This window comes from Lepus europaeus, chromosome 1 (genome assembly GCF_033115175.1).
Source record: "Lepus europaeus isolate LE1 chromosome 1, mLepTim1.pri, whole genome shotgun sequence".
NCBI classification, from domain to species: Eukaryota; Metazoa; Chordata; class Mammalia; order Lagomorpha; family Leporidae; genus Lepus; species Lepus europaeus.
The window spans coordinates 1,776,963-1,789,038 of NC_084827.1; the positions used below are offsets into that span (position 1 = coordinate 1,776,963).

The window sequence follows — 12,076 nt, forward strand, 5'->3', positions numbered from 1 at the left end:
GAGCCGCCCGTGACCTTTGACCCCGCCGTCCACATTTTCGGGAGCTGTCAGTCAGCCACGTCTAGCGTGAGGGTTCGGCGGGAAGGGGGTGTTGGGGGTGCGGGCTGGTAGGCCGCCGCCTCAGGCGCGTGAAGTCGTGACCCGGAAGGACTTCCATGTTGTGTGTTTGAAGCTGGGGACGCTGCGGGGTCGCCAGCCGGCGGGGGAGCTACTGGAAAAGCCGAGAGGGCAAGAGCGGGACAGACGGTGGGACAGCCCTCAGGAGGCCGCGTTAGCGCTGGAGGAGAGCGGTGGGGAGGACGAAGCCGAGAGGGGACAGCCCTCAGGAGGCCACGTTAGCGCTGGAGGAGAGAGGCGCAGCCGCTGGAAGACACGGCGTGCGTGGGAGGACAAAGCCGAGAGGGAAAGAGCGGGACAGCCCTCAGGAGGCCACGTTAGCGCTGGAGGAGAGAGGCGCAGCCGCTGGAAGACACGGCGTGCGAGGGAGGACAAAGCCAGGAGGGGAAGAGCGGGACAGACGGCGGGAACAGCCCTCAGGAGGCCGCGTTAGCGCTGGAGGAGACAGGTGCAGCCGCTGGAAGACAGGGCGTGCGTGGGAGGACAAAGCCGGGAGGGGAAGAGCGGGACAGCCCTCAGGAGGCCACGTTAGCGCTGGAGGAGAGCGGTGCGGCCGCTAGAAGACACGACCTGCGTGGGGAGGACAAAGCCAGGAGGGGAAGAGCGGGACAGATGGCGGGACAGCCCTCAGGAGGCCGCGTTAGCGCTGGAGGAGAGCGGTGCAGCCGCTGGAAGACAGGGCGTGCGTGGGAGGACAAAGCCGAGAGGGGAAGAGCGGGACAGACAGCGGGAACAGCCCTCAGGAGGCCGCGTTAGCGCTAGAGGAGAGCTACTCACAGCAGTAAAGGAGGGTGTGATGGCTGGAGAGTGGACGGGCGATTTCTCCGTTTGGACTTTTTTTTTTTTTTTTGGACAGGCAGAGTGGACAGTGAGAGAGAGAGACAGAGAGAAAGGTCTTCCTTTGCTGTTGGTTCACCCTCCAATGGCTGCCGTGGCTGGCCCGCTGCAGCCGGCGCACCACACTGATTGGAAGCCAGGAGCCAGGTGCTTCTCCTGGTCTCTCATGGGGTGCAGGGCCCAAGCACTTGGGCCATCCTCCACTGCACTCCCGGGCCATAGCAGAGAGCTGGCCTGGAAGAGGGGCAACCGGGACAGAATCCGGCGCCCCTACTGGGACCAGAACCCGGTGTGCCGGCGCCACAAGGCAGAGGATTAGCCTGTTGAGCCACGGCGCCAGCCCGTTTGGACTTCTAATTTAGAATCTTCCTTTCTAGCCTTCAGTTCTGGGGCAGGTGTTTGGCACAGCGGTGAGGACGCCTCTGGGGACGTTGGTGCCTGTGCCGCTGCTGATCCGGTAGGCAGCAGCGATGGCCCTGCCTCCGCCCGGCTGGCCTGGATCAGCGCCCGGCTCCCAGCTTGGCAGGACCCAGCCCCAGCTGTCGCAGGCCTTTGGGGAGTGAGCTAGCAGGTGAGACATCTCTTTGCTTTTTAAGTAAATACATGTGTATGTGCATACATAATAAAAATTAAAATGAAACTTAAAAAATCAGCTTTTCACTTAAAATGAGATTGCTTTTCAAATAAATAGTTATATTTTAATACTGTTTTGTATAAAATAACCTATTTTTAAAAAGAGGATGGTAGTAAATGTGAAATTGCTCTGCTTTTCAAATATAAATTTTGTTATTTTCAATACTATTTTGCTATAAAATAACTTTTTTTTAAAGACGGGAAGGATTATATCAGTGAATATAGTGGATTAAAAACTCCAGAAAGTCTTCCCTTCCATAAAAACAATGGAAAAACTGTCCAAAAATCTCAGAATAAACTTTCTCAGAGCTCTGGAAATTATCCAAAGGCTTGCATCCACCCATCTAGCATTGAATCAAGAAAAACAGCTGAATCTCAATAAGTATGGCGGTGTTTGAGTATTTTAACTTACCTTAGTCCTATTTCCCACTCTTTAGCTCCATGGTAGCCTTGAAAAGTAACATTCCTGGGGCCGGCGCTGCAGCGTAGCCGGTAAAGCCACTGCTTGCAGTGCCAGCATCTGATATGGGCACCAGTTCTAGTCCCGGCTGTTCCACTTCCAATCCAGCTCTCTGCTATGGCCTGGGAAAGCAGTGGAAGATGGCCCAAATCCTTGAGCCCCTGCACCCGCATAGGAGACCCAGAAGAAGCTCCTGGCTTCAGATCGGCACAGCTCTGGCCATTGCAGCCAACAGGGGAGTGAACCAGTAGATGGAAGACCTCTCTCTCTCTCCCCCTCTCTCTCCCCCTTTCTCTCCCCATAACTCTGACTTTCAAATAAATAAATAAATAAAGTAACATTCCCAGTAGGTAGCTGAGGATGCACACAGACCTAGAACTATTCATTTATTTACTTATTTGAGAGAAAGAGTGCTTCCATCCACTGGTTGACTTCCCAGATGCCAAAACAGCTGAGGTTAATCCAGGCAAAAGTCAGAGCCAGGAACTCATTCTAGGTCTCCTGTGTGGGTTTCAGGGACCCAACTCTTTAAGCCAACACTGCTGCCTCCCAGGGTCTGCATTAGCAGAGTCACAAACCCAAGCATTCCATTATAGGATGCAGGTGTTCCAATGGGCATCTTAACTGCCAAGCCAAACACCTGCCCACGGACTGGAGCGATTTCAAAGACTCATTCCCAAAGACTAATAATTATTTGATGTGTTTAGTGGTTCCTTGATAAACCCTGACAAGGCTTCTCTTTATTGGGCCTCACGGAGACTAGTTCAATCTAAAGGTTTCTCCCCTCCTCACCAGGAGTGTTTGTCAAATGTTTTAATATCATGAGTGGCTGAGGCAATGGATAACAGAGCAAACAGTAGACCAACAAAAACCTGAAAGTAAACACTAAACAATGAGATATCCATAGGAATTTTGAAAAGCTCCAGCATATTTCTGGGAAGTTAGAAGGCAACTCCTGAGAGGACACTAACCACTCAATATTACCTGATACAGAGGTTCTGCGAAAACAGGAAGTAAAACCTATGCATGGTTTCAAACTGCTTGACTGGTTGTTGGAGGCATGATTCAGAGAACACACATAGCACTTTGGCAGAGACAAGAAGATGTATAGGTGCTTAATCAACTTACCTGGTCTGTAGAACAAAAAAAGAAAGAAAAATTAACAGAGCCCCAGAGACCTGTGGCACACCATCAGCTGTACTAACCTACACTTAATGGAAATCTTAGAAGAGGAGAAAAGGGAAGAAAGGATAATTGAAGAAACAATGTCTAAAACTTGGCCAAAATTTTTTTATTTGACAGAGTTATAGAGAGAGAGACAGGTCTTCCTTCCGTTGGTTCTCTCCCCAAATGGCCACTACAGCCGGCGCCCTGCGCCAATCCGAAGCCAGGAGCCAGGTGCTTCTTCCTGGTCTCCCATGTGGGTGCAGGGGCCCAAGCACTTGGGCCATCCTCCACTGCCCTCCAGGGGCACAGCAGAGAGCTGGACTGGAAGAGGAGCAACCAGGAATAGAACCCGGCACCCATATGGGATGCCGGCGCCACAGTGGAGGATTAACCAAGTGAGCCACAGCACCAGCCCTGGCCAAATTTGATGAAAAACATTAATCTACACATTGACACCCAGTGAACTCCAAGTAGCATAAACTCAAGAAGATCCAGACTTAGACACATCATAATCAAACTGTTATAAAAAAAAAAAGTTGAGAAGCAGAGAGAAGCAACTCACGTGCAACGAATCCTCAGTAAATTTAAAAATGACATATCCTCAGAAATAATGCATATTAGAAGGTAGCAGGATGATACTCAAAGTGCCAAAACAGTTGTCAACCAAGAATTCCATATCCAGCAAAACCATCTTTCAGAATTAAAGGGGAACTTAGGATATTCTCAGATAAACAAAAACCAAGAGAGTTAGTTGCTACCTATAAGACAAAAACTAAAGGTAGTCTTTTGGGCTGAAAGTAAATAAACTAACTTGAATTTTCATGAAGAAAGAAAAAGCTTTAGGTAATTACATAGTAATGAAAAAGACAGTATAAATATATTTTTGTAGCTCCTCCCCCATCTGATTTAAAAGACAATCGTATAATGCAATAGTTAGAAATCTAAATTGATGGGCAAACAATGTATGAAATTGTTTTTGATAATATAAGAAGGGAATGGGGAAAGGAAAGGAAGCAGTAGAGAAGCAATTTAATATACTGTTGAAATTAGTACTAATCCAAATTAGATTTTTGTTATGTTGATGGTAATCACTGGTGCAACCAGCAACTCAAGTATATAATATTGTCTACGGCCATACCACCCTGAACGTGCCTGATCTCGAAAAGTGTATAATCACAAGAAAGGGACTAGTGTTGTGGCACAATGAGTTAAGCCACCACTTACCATGCCAACATCCCATATCGGCACCAGTTCAAGTCCCAGGTACCCCACTCCCAATCCAGCTCCCTGCTAATGCACCAGGGTAAGCAGTGGAAGATGGCCCAAGTGCTTGGATTTGTGTACCCATGTGAGAGACTCAGATAAAGCTCCTGACTTTGGCCTGGCCCAGCCCTAGTCTTTGTGGCCATTTGGGGAGTGAGCCAGGGGATGAAAGATCTCTGTCCCCTCTCTGTGACTCTGTCTTTCATAGAAATCAATAAATTTTAATAAAACCACAAGAGAATATAAATGACACTATGAACTATCTAATACTAAAAAAAGCATTATTGGAGGAATTGAGGGGGGAAAGGTAAGATAATAGCAAAATGACACAAGAATCCTACTCTTATAGTAATTACATTAAATGTAAATGAATTAAACTCAATTAGAAAACAAGTTGATGGAGGCCAGCACTGTGGCATAAGTTTTTTTTTTTTTAGTGGAACTTTTTTTATTTAATACATAAACATGTAAGTCCCTTTATTAGAGAAATTGTACATCTTGATGAATATGGTCAGTGGTCACATCTATGGGTTAATCCCTTAAAAATCAGAATCAATAATTAGGATAAATTCTGTCCCTCTACATTACATGGTGAAGTATCTTGTGTAGTCATATTCTATTGTTGGAATGACAGCTTGTACAAATTTCAGAAAAATTAGAAGATACGTATGGACACCAAGTTCTCCCCCTCCTTCTGCAACAGTCTCAATGATTTTCTTCATCACCTCAGCATGCCTGCATGGATGAACTGGACACATGGGAGGTGGTGGGAGATGAGGATGATTTTCAGTAGTCACTGTTTTCTTCACATGATCTTGACTAACATCGTCATACATGTGTTCAACTGTTAAAGGCTGCCGTTGCTCATCATAGCCAAACAGCCATAGCCAGGGTGTCTGATAATATTTATCATAAGTGATGTAAAGGTCATAAGTTCTGGTTTGCAAAATAGCATCTTCACCTCCAGCATCAGCTTTGGTTTTACAAGTGTCTATGAGTTTTCTTGTGTCTAGAGTAGCCTCATCTGTTTCCAGCAATCCACTCTCTTCATTTTCTTCCCCATCAGCAGCTTCCCCTTCCTCTTCCTCCTCTTCCTCTTCACATAGTGCTGAACAGTCCTGGAATTTTATACTGTCCTTGCTTTCCAGCATAATTTCTGTAACTGCTTCAGCTACTCATGTAATACCTGTGTTGTGATATGTATCTACCCATCCTCCATCACCATCATCATCTTCTATGATAGCTTCCAATTCATCTGAATATTCCGTCTGTTTGCACCATTTGTAGCATGGCACATTTTTGGTAAAGCCATCACCTGCAATGCCAGCTTCCCGTATGGGCACCAATTCATGTCGCAGCTGCTCCTGGGAAAGCAGTAGAAGATGACCCAAGTGCTTGAGCCCCTGCACCCTCATGGGAGACCCTGAAGAAGCTCCATGGCTCCTGGCTTCAGAGTGGCTCAGCTCTGCCCATTGCAGCCATTTGGGCAGTGAATCAGTGGATGGAAGACCTTTCTGTCTGTCCCTCTTTCTGTAACTCTTCCTCTCAAGTAAACAAATAAAATCTTTTAAAAAAGACACAAATAGATTGAAGGCAAAGAGATAGGGAAAAATATATAACAAACCAACAGTAACCAAAAGAGGGCTGGAATAGCTATACTAATATCAAACAAAATAGACATAAGCCAAACTCCTTAGTAGATAGAAGGACGTTTTATAATGCTCAAAGAGTCCATCAGTTAAAGATAATTAAAACATACATGCACTTGGGGCTGGCACTGTGGCACAGCAGGTTAACACCCTGGCCTGAAGCACCGGCATCCCATATGGGCACCGGTTCTAGTCCCGGCTGCACCTCTTCCGATCCAGCTCTCTGCTATGGCCTGGGAAAGCAGTAGAAAATGGCCCAAGGCCTTGGGCCCCTACACCCGTGTGGGAGACCCAGAAGAGGCTCCTGGCTTCGGATCGGCACAGCTCCAGCTGTTGTGACCATCTGGAGAGTGAACCAGCGGATGGAAGACCTCTCTGTCTCTACCTCTCTCTGTAACTCTTTCAAATAAATAAAATAAATCTTAAACATATGCACTCAACAACAGCATATAAAAATACATGAAGCAAAAACTGGCAGAACTAAAAGAAAAGATAGACAATTCAGCAATAATATCTTGGGGATTAATATTCTATTTTGAATTTAAAAACTTAGCAAAGAAATAGAAGGGCTATTCTATAAACCAAGCAGACCTAAAAGACATCTTACAACACATCAGTAAACAATAGTAGAATATACATTTTCAAGTACATATGAGAAATTCTCAAGATATATAAAATATCCCATAAAATAAGTCTTAACAATTATAAAAAAGGAGCCCATGCTATGGTGCAGTGGGTTAAGCCACTGTCTGAAGCACCGGCATCCCATATGGGCACCAGTTTGAGTCCTGGCTGTTCCACTTCTGATCTAGTTCTCTGCTAATGCATCTGGAAAAGCAGCTGAAGATGGCCCATGTACTTGGGCCCCTGCACCCAAGTGGAAGACCCAAAAGAAGCTCCTGGTTTCTGCCTGGCCCAGCCCTGGCCATTACAGCCATGTGGGGAGTAAACCATTGATGGAAGATCTCTCTCTCGCTCCATTTTTTTGTATCTTCTATTTCTTTCTTTAATGTTTTGTAATTCTCATCGTAGAGATCATAGATGTCCTAGATTAACTTTATGAAAAGGTATTTTTTTGTAGCTATAGTCAAGGGGATCGATCCTAGAAGTTCTTTCACAGCCATGGCATTGTCTGTGCATACAAAGGCTAATGATTTTTGTGTATTGATTTTATATCCTGCCACTTTATCAAACTCTTCTATGAGTTCTGATAGTCTCTTGATGGAGTCTTTTGGATCCCTGTATATAGAATCATGTCACCTGCAAATAGGGATATTTTGACTTCCTCATTCCCAACTTGTGTCCTTTTGATTTCTATTTCTTGCCTGATGGCTCTGACTAAAACTTCCAAGACTATATTGAATAGCAGTAGTGAGAATGGGTGTCTTGTATGGTTCCAGGTCTCAGTGGGAATGCTTCCAACTTTTCCCCATTCAATAGGACCTGGCCATGGGTCTGTCATAAGTTGCATTGATTGTGTTGAGGAATGTTCCTTCCATACCCAATTTGCTTAGAGTTTTTGTCATGAAAGGGTGTTGGCATTTTATCAAATGCTTTCTCTGCATCTATTGAGATAATCATGGTTTTTATTTTTCAGTGTGTTAATGTTATGTATCACATTGATTTATTTGCTAATATTGAACCATCCCTGCACACCAGGGATAAATCCCACCTGGTCCTGGTGAATGATCTTTCTGATGTGTTGTTGGATTCAATTGGCTAGTATTTTGTTGAGGGTTTTTGCTTCTATGTTCATCAGGGAAATTGGTCTTTGTTTTATATTTTTTCAGGTTTAGGAATTAAGGTGATACAGGCTTCATAGAAAGAGGAAGGGTTGCCTCCCTTTCAGTTGTTCTGAATAATTTGAGAAGTGGAGTTAATTCTCCTTTAAATGTCCAAGAATTCAGCGAGTCCATCCAGTCTTGGGCTTTTCTTTGTTGAGAGAGTCTTTATTACTGATTCTATTTCTGTCTTGGTTATGGGTTTGTTTAGGTTTTCTGTGTCTTCATGGCTCAATTTAAGTAGGTTGTGTGTGTCCAGGAATCTGTCCATTTTTTCTAGGGTTTGCTGATTTGTTGGAATACAGCTATATGTAGTAATTTCTGATGATTCTTTTTATTTCTTTCGTGTTTGTTATCTTGGGTCTTCTCCCTTTTTTTTTTTTTTTTGGTTGTGCCAGCGGTGTGTCAAATTTGTTTTTTTTTTTTAAACTAGCTTTTCATTTTGCTGATCTTTGAAAAAATTTTTTTTGTTTTAATTTTGTTTATTCTCTAATTTTAATTATTTCTTTTCTCCTACCAGTTTTGGATTTAGTTTGCTGGTTGTTTTTCTAAGTCTTTGAGATGCATTGATAGTTAATTTATTTGATGCCTTCCCAATTTCTTGATGTGGGCATCAATTGCTATAAACTTTTAACACTGCTTTTGCTGTATCTGATAAGTTTTGTTATGTTGTATTGTGATCTCCATTTATTTCCAGAAATTTTTTATTTCTCTTTTGATTTCTTCAATGACACACTGTCCATTCAGGGCAAGTTGCTCAGTCTCCATGTGTTTGCATATGTTCTACATATTACTGAGTTGTTGATTTCCAGCTTCTTTCCATTGTAGTCAGAGAAGATGCATGGTATCATTTTGATGTTTTTGAATTTGCTGAGACTTGTTTTATGGCCTAGTATGTGGTCAGTCCTAGAGAAAGTTCCTTGCACTGCAACCACAGGATGAAAAGTTCTGTAGATATCCATTTGGTTTATAGTGTTGATTTACTCTGTTTTTTTTTTTTTTGCTGATTTTCCGACTACTTAATCTATCCATTGCTGAAAGCGGAGTATTGAAGTTCCCCTTTAATATTGTATTAGAGTCTATGTCTCCCTTTAGTTCCCTTAACATTTCTTCTTCTTCTTTTTTTTTTTTTTAGGAAACTTTTATTTAATGAATACAAGTTTAATAGATACAGCTTTAGAAATGTAATGGTTCTTCCCCCCATACAGGACCACCCACCCCCACTCCCATCCCAGCTCCTACTCTCTCTCCCATCCCATTCTTCATTAAGATTCATTTTTTAGTAACTTTATATACAGAAACCCAACTCTATACTAACTAAAGATTTCCACAGTTTGCACACATATACACACACAAAGTATAAAGTACCGTTTGAAGACGAGTGTTACTGTTAATTCTCATAGTACAACTCATTAAGGACAGAGATCCTACATGGGGAGCATGTGTATGGTGATTCCTGTTGTTAACAGTTGACACTCTTATTTATGACGTCAGTGTTCACAGAGGCTCTTGTCATGAGCTGCCAAGAAGCCTTTTGAGTCCCTCTTTTATTCCCACTCTTATTTTTTACTGAGATCTAATTTCAATTGGATTTAAACACCTATGAATAATTCTGTGTTAATTAAATTCAACCAATGGTATTAAGTAGAAAAAGAAAATAGTAAAAAAAATAATAATAAACTTTTCCTCAACAGTCAAGACAAGGGCTATTCAAGTCATTGCTTCTCATAGTGTCAATTTCACTTCTACAGGTTTCCTCTTAGGTGCTCTGTTACTTGTCACAGATCAAGGAGGACATATGATGTTTGTCCCTTTGAGACTGGCTTATTGCACTAAGTATGATGTTTTCCAGATTCATGCATTTTGTTGCAAATGAACAGGTTTCGGGTTTTTTTGTTTTTTTTTTTTTAACCACTGTGTAGTATTCCATAGAGAACATACCCTAAAATTTCTTTATTCAGTCTTCCATTGATGGGCATTTAGGTTGATTCCATGTCTTAGCTATTGTGAACTGAGCCGCAATAAACATTGAGGTGCAGTGTTGCTGTGGATTCGTTCTGAGAGGAGGAGTGTGGTGGGAGCAAGAGGCACGGAGTAACCACACAGACCCCGGGAGTCAGGTGAAAGCAGGCCAGAGGCAAGCAGCCTGCAGACTCGTTTATTTCAGTTGGTACAGCAGCTTAAATAGCCAAGGCAGCCAATCTGGTCAAGGGGCAGTCTATGCCCCAACCAATCACCCCCTGTTGCCAGGCAGTTTCTGAAGCCATCCAATCACAGCCTGTTGCCAGGCAGTTTCTGAAGCCATCCAATCACAGCCTGTTGCCAGGTAGGCTCTGTTGTCATGTGGTTTCCAAGCCATTCCTGAGTAACTGACACTTGCTTGCCAGCGGCCATCTTGGCATGGCATGCAGATAGCTCTCCTATTTGCCAATTTAATTTCCCTTGGGTGAATTCCCAGGAGGGGAATGGCTGGGTCGTGTGGTAGGTCTATATTCAGATTTCTGAGCTATCGCCAAACTGTCTTCTATAGTGATTTTACCAATTTGCATTCCCACCAACAGTGGATTAGTGTACTTTTCCCCCACATTCTCGCCAGCATTTGTTGTTTGTTGATTTCTATATGAAAGCCATTCTAACAGGGGTGAAGTAAAATCTCATTGTGGTTTTGATTTATGTTTCCCTGATGGCTAGTGATCCTAAACATTTTTTCATGTGTCCGTTGGCCATTGGATTTCCTCTTTGAAAAATGTCTGTTTAAGTCCTTTGCCTATCTCGTAACTGGGTTCTTTGTTTTGTTGTGAAGTTTCTTGATTTCTTTATATATTCTGAATATTAATCTTTTATCAGTTGCATAGTTTGCAAATAATTTATTCCATTCTGTAATGCTTCTTCACTTTGCTGAGTACTTCTTTTGCAGTGCAGAAGTTTCTCAATTCGATGTAATCCCTGTTGGTTAATTTTGGCTTTGGTTGCCTGAACCTCTGGGGTTTTTTCCAACAAGTCTTTGCCTGTGCCAATGTCTTACAGAGTTTCTCCAGTGCTCTCTAATAATTTTATGGTGTCAGGTCGTAGATTTAGATCTTTAATCCCTGTTGAATGGATTTTTGTGTAAGGTGTAAGGTAGTGTTGGACCTCTCAGTTGCAGAGATGCCCACTTGCTTGGGAGGACGCCCAAAGATCCAGACTCCAGACCAGTTGATGCAATAAGCACGAGGTTTTTATTGAACGTTTGCGCAAACGGGCCCCCACCTCAGGTGGTGAGGAGCCCTGAGCGGCAGTTTCACACAGGTTATATAGGCAACGAATTAGCATATTCCTAATGCGCATGCATAGGATTGGTCAGTTCAGAGGGACCATTAGCATATGGGAGAATGCTGGTGGAGAGTGCTGGTGTAAAATGCAGAGGTGGCACGGGATTGGCTGGTTCGGAGGGACAATTAGCATACCGGAGAATGCTGAGGGAGAGTGCTGAGGTGTTACAGGATTGGCCGGTCGCAGTGACATCATAAGTGCGCGCCTAGAGACTCTCCGAAGGGGAGGGGCAGCTCTGCTCTGGGCGCGCCCAGAGGTTTCCCAGAGGGGAGGGGCAGCTCTGCTCTGGGCGTGCCTAGAGATTCTCTGAAGGGGATTGACTTTTCCTTCCCAGAGAACGTCCTGCCCGCTAGACTCTGGGGAACATCTAACCTCTTAAGAAGCCCCTGATATTTGCCCAGGCCTAGTTTCTTGTCCCTCCCCCCATAAGGGTCCTTCATTCCCCCCTTTTCTTTTTGCACAGCTTTTAATCCTAAAATCTATTGGATCTCAGAGGTCTGTGAAGCTTGACACTGGTACTGTTGGGTCAGCACCAGGGTTTGGACAAGGGAAAGCCTCTCGTGGATAAACTGGAGCAACCTGTTAAGAATACATGGGCCAAAAGTTAAAAGAAGGAATATAATGAGTAGCGGGCCCATTATGGTCAATACTAGGGTAGTTAACCATGGGGATTTAGTAAACCATCCTTTATACCAGCTGTAATGGGCCTCTCTATCCCTTTGTCTCTTGTCAAGCCTCTCCCTGAGCTTTGACATAGAGTCCCTGATTACCCCAGATTGGTTTACATAAAAGCAGCATTCCTCTCCCAAGGCAGCACACAATCCTCCCTCCTTAAGAAAAAGTAGATCTAAACCTTG

General features: G+C 43.8%; 1 long non-coding RNA gene and 1 pseudogene across 3 annotated transcripts in view; one reads left to right on the forward strand and one right to left on the reverse strand.

Annotated features, from left to right (window-relative positions):
* The window catches only part of LOC133749760 (uncharacterized), a 63,585-nt gene that overhangs the window by 203 nt on the left and 51,306 nt on the right, over nucleotides 1-12,076 (forward strand). For all 3 annotated transcript variants that reach the window (XR_009864635.1, XR_009864715.1, XR_009864695.1), the window contains exon 2: nucleotides 1,332-1,525. This is a non-coding gene — a long non-coding RNA (uncharacterized LOC133749760). The remainder of the gene's footprint in view (nucleotides 1-1,331; nucleotides 1,526-12,076) is intronic.
* On the reverse strand, nucleotides 5,061-5,823 carry LOC133763911 (ubiquitin-like-conjugating enzyme ATG3; annotated as a pseudogene).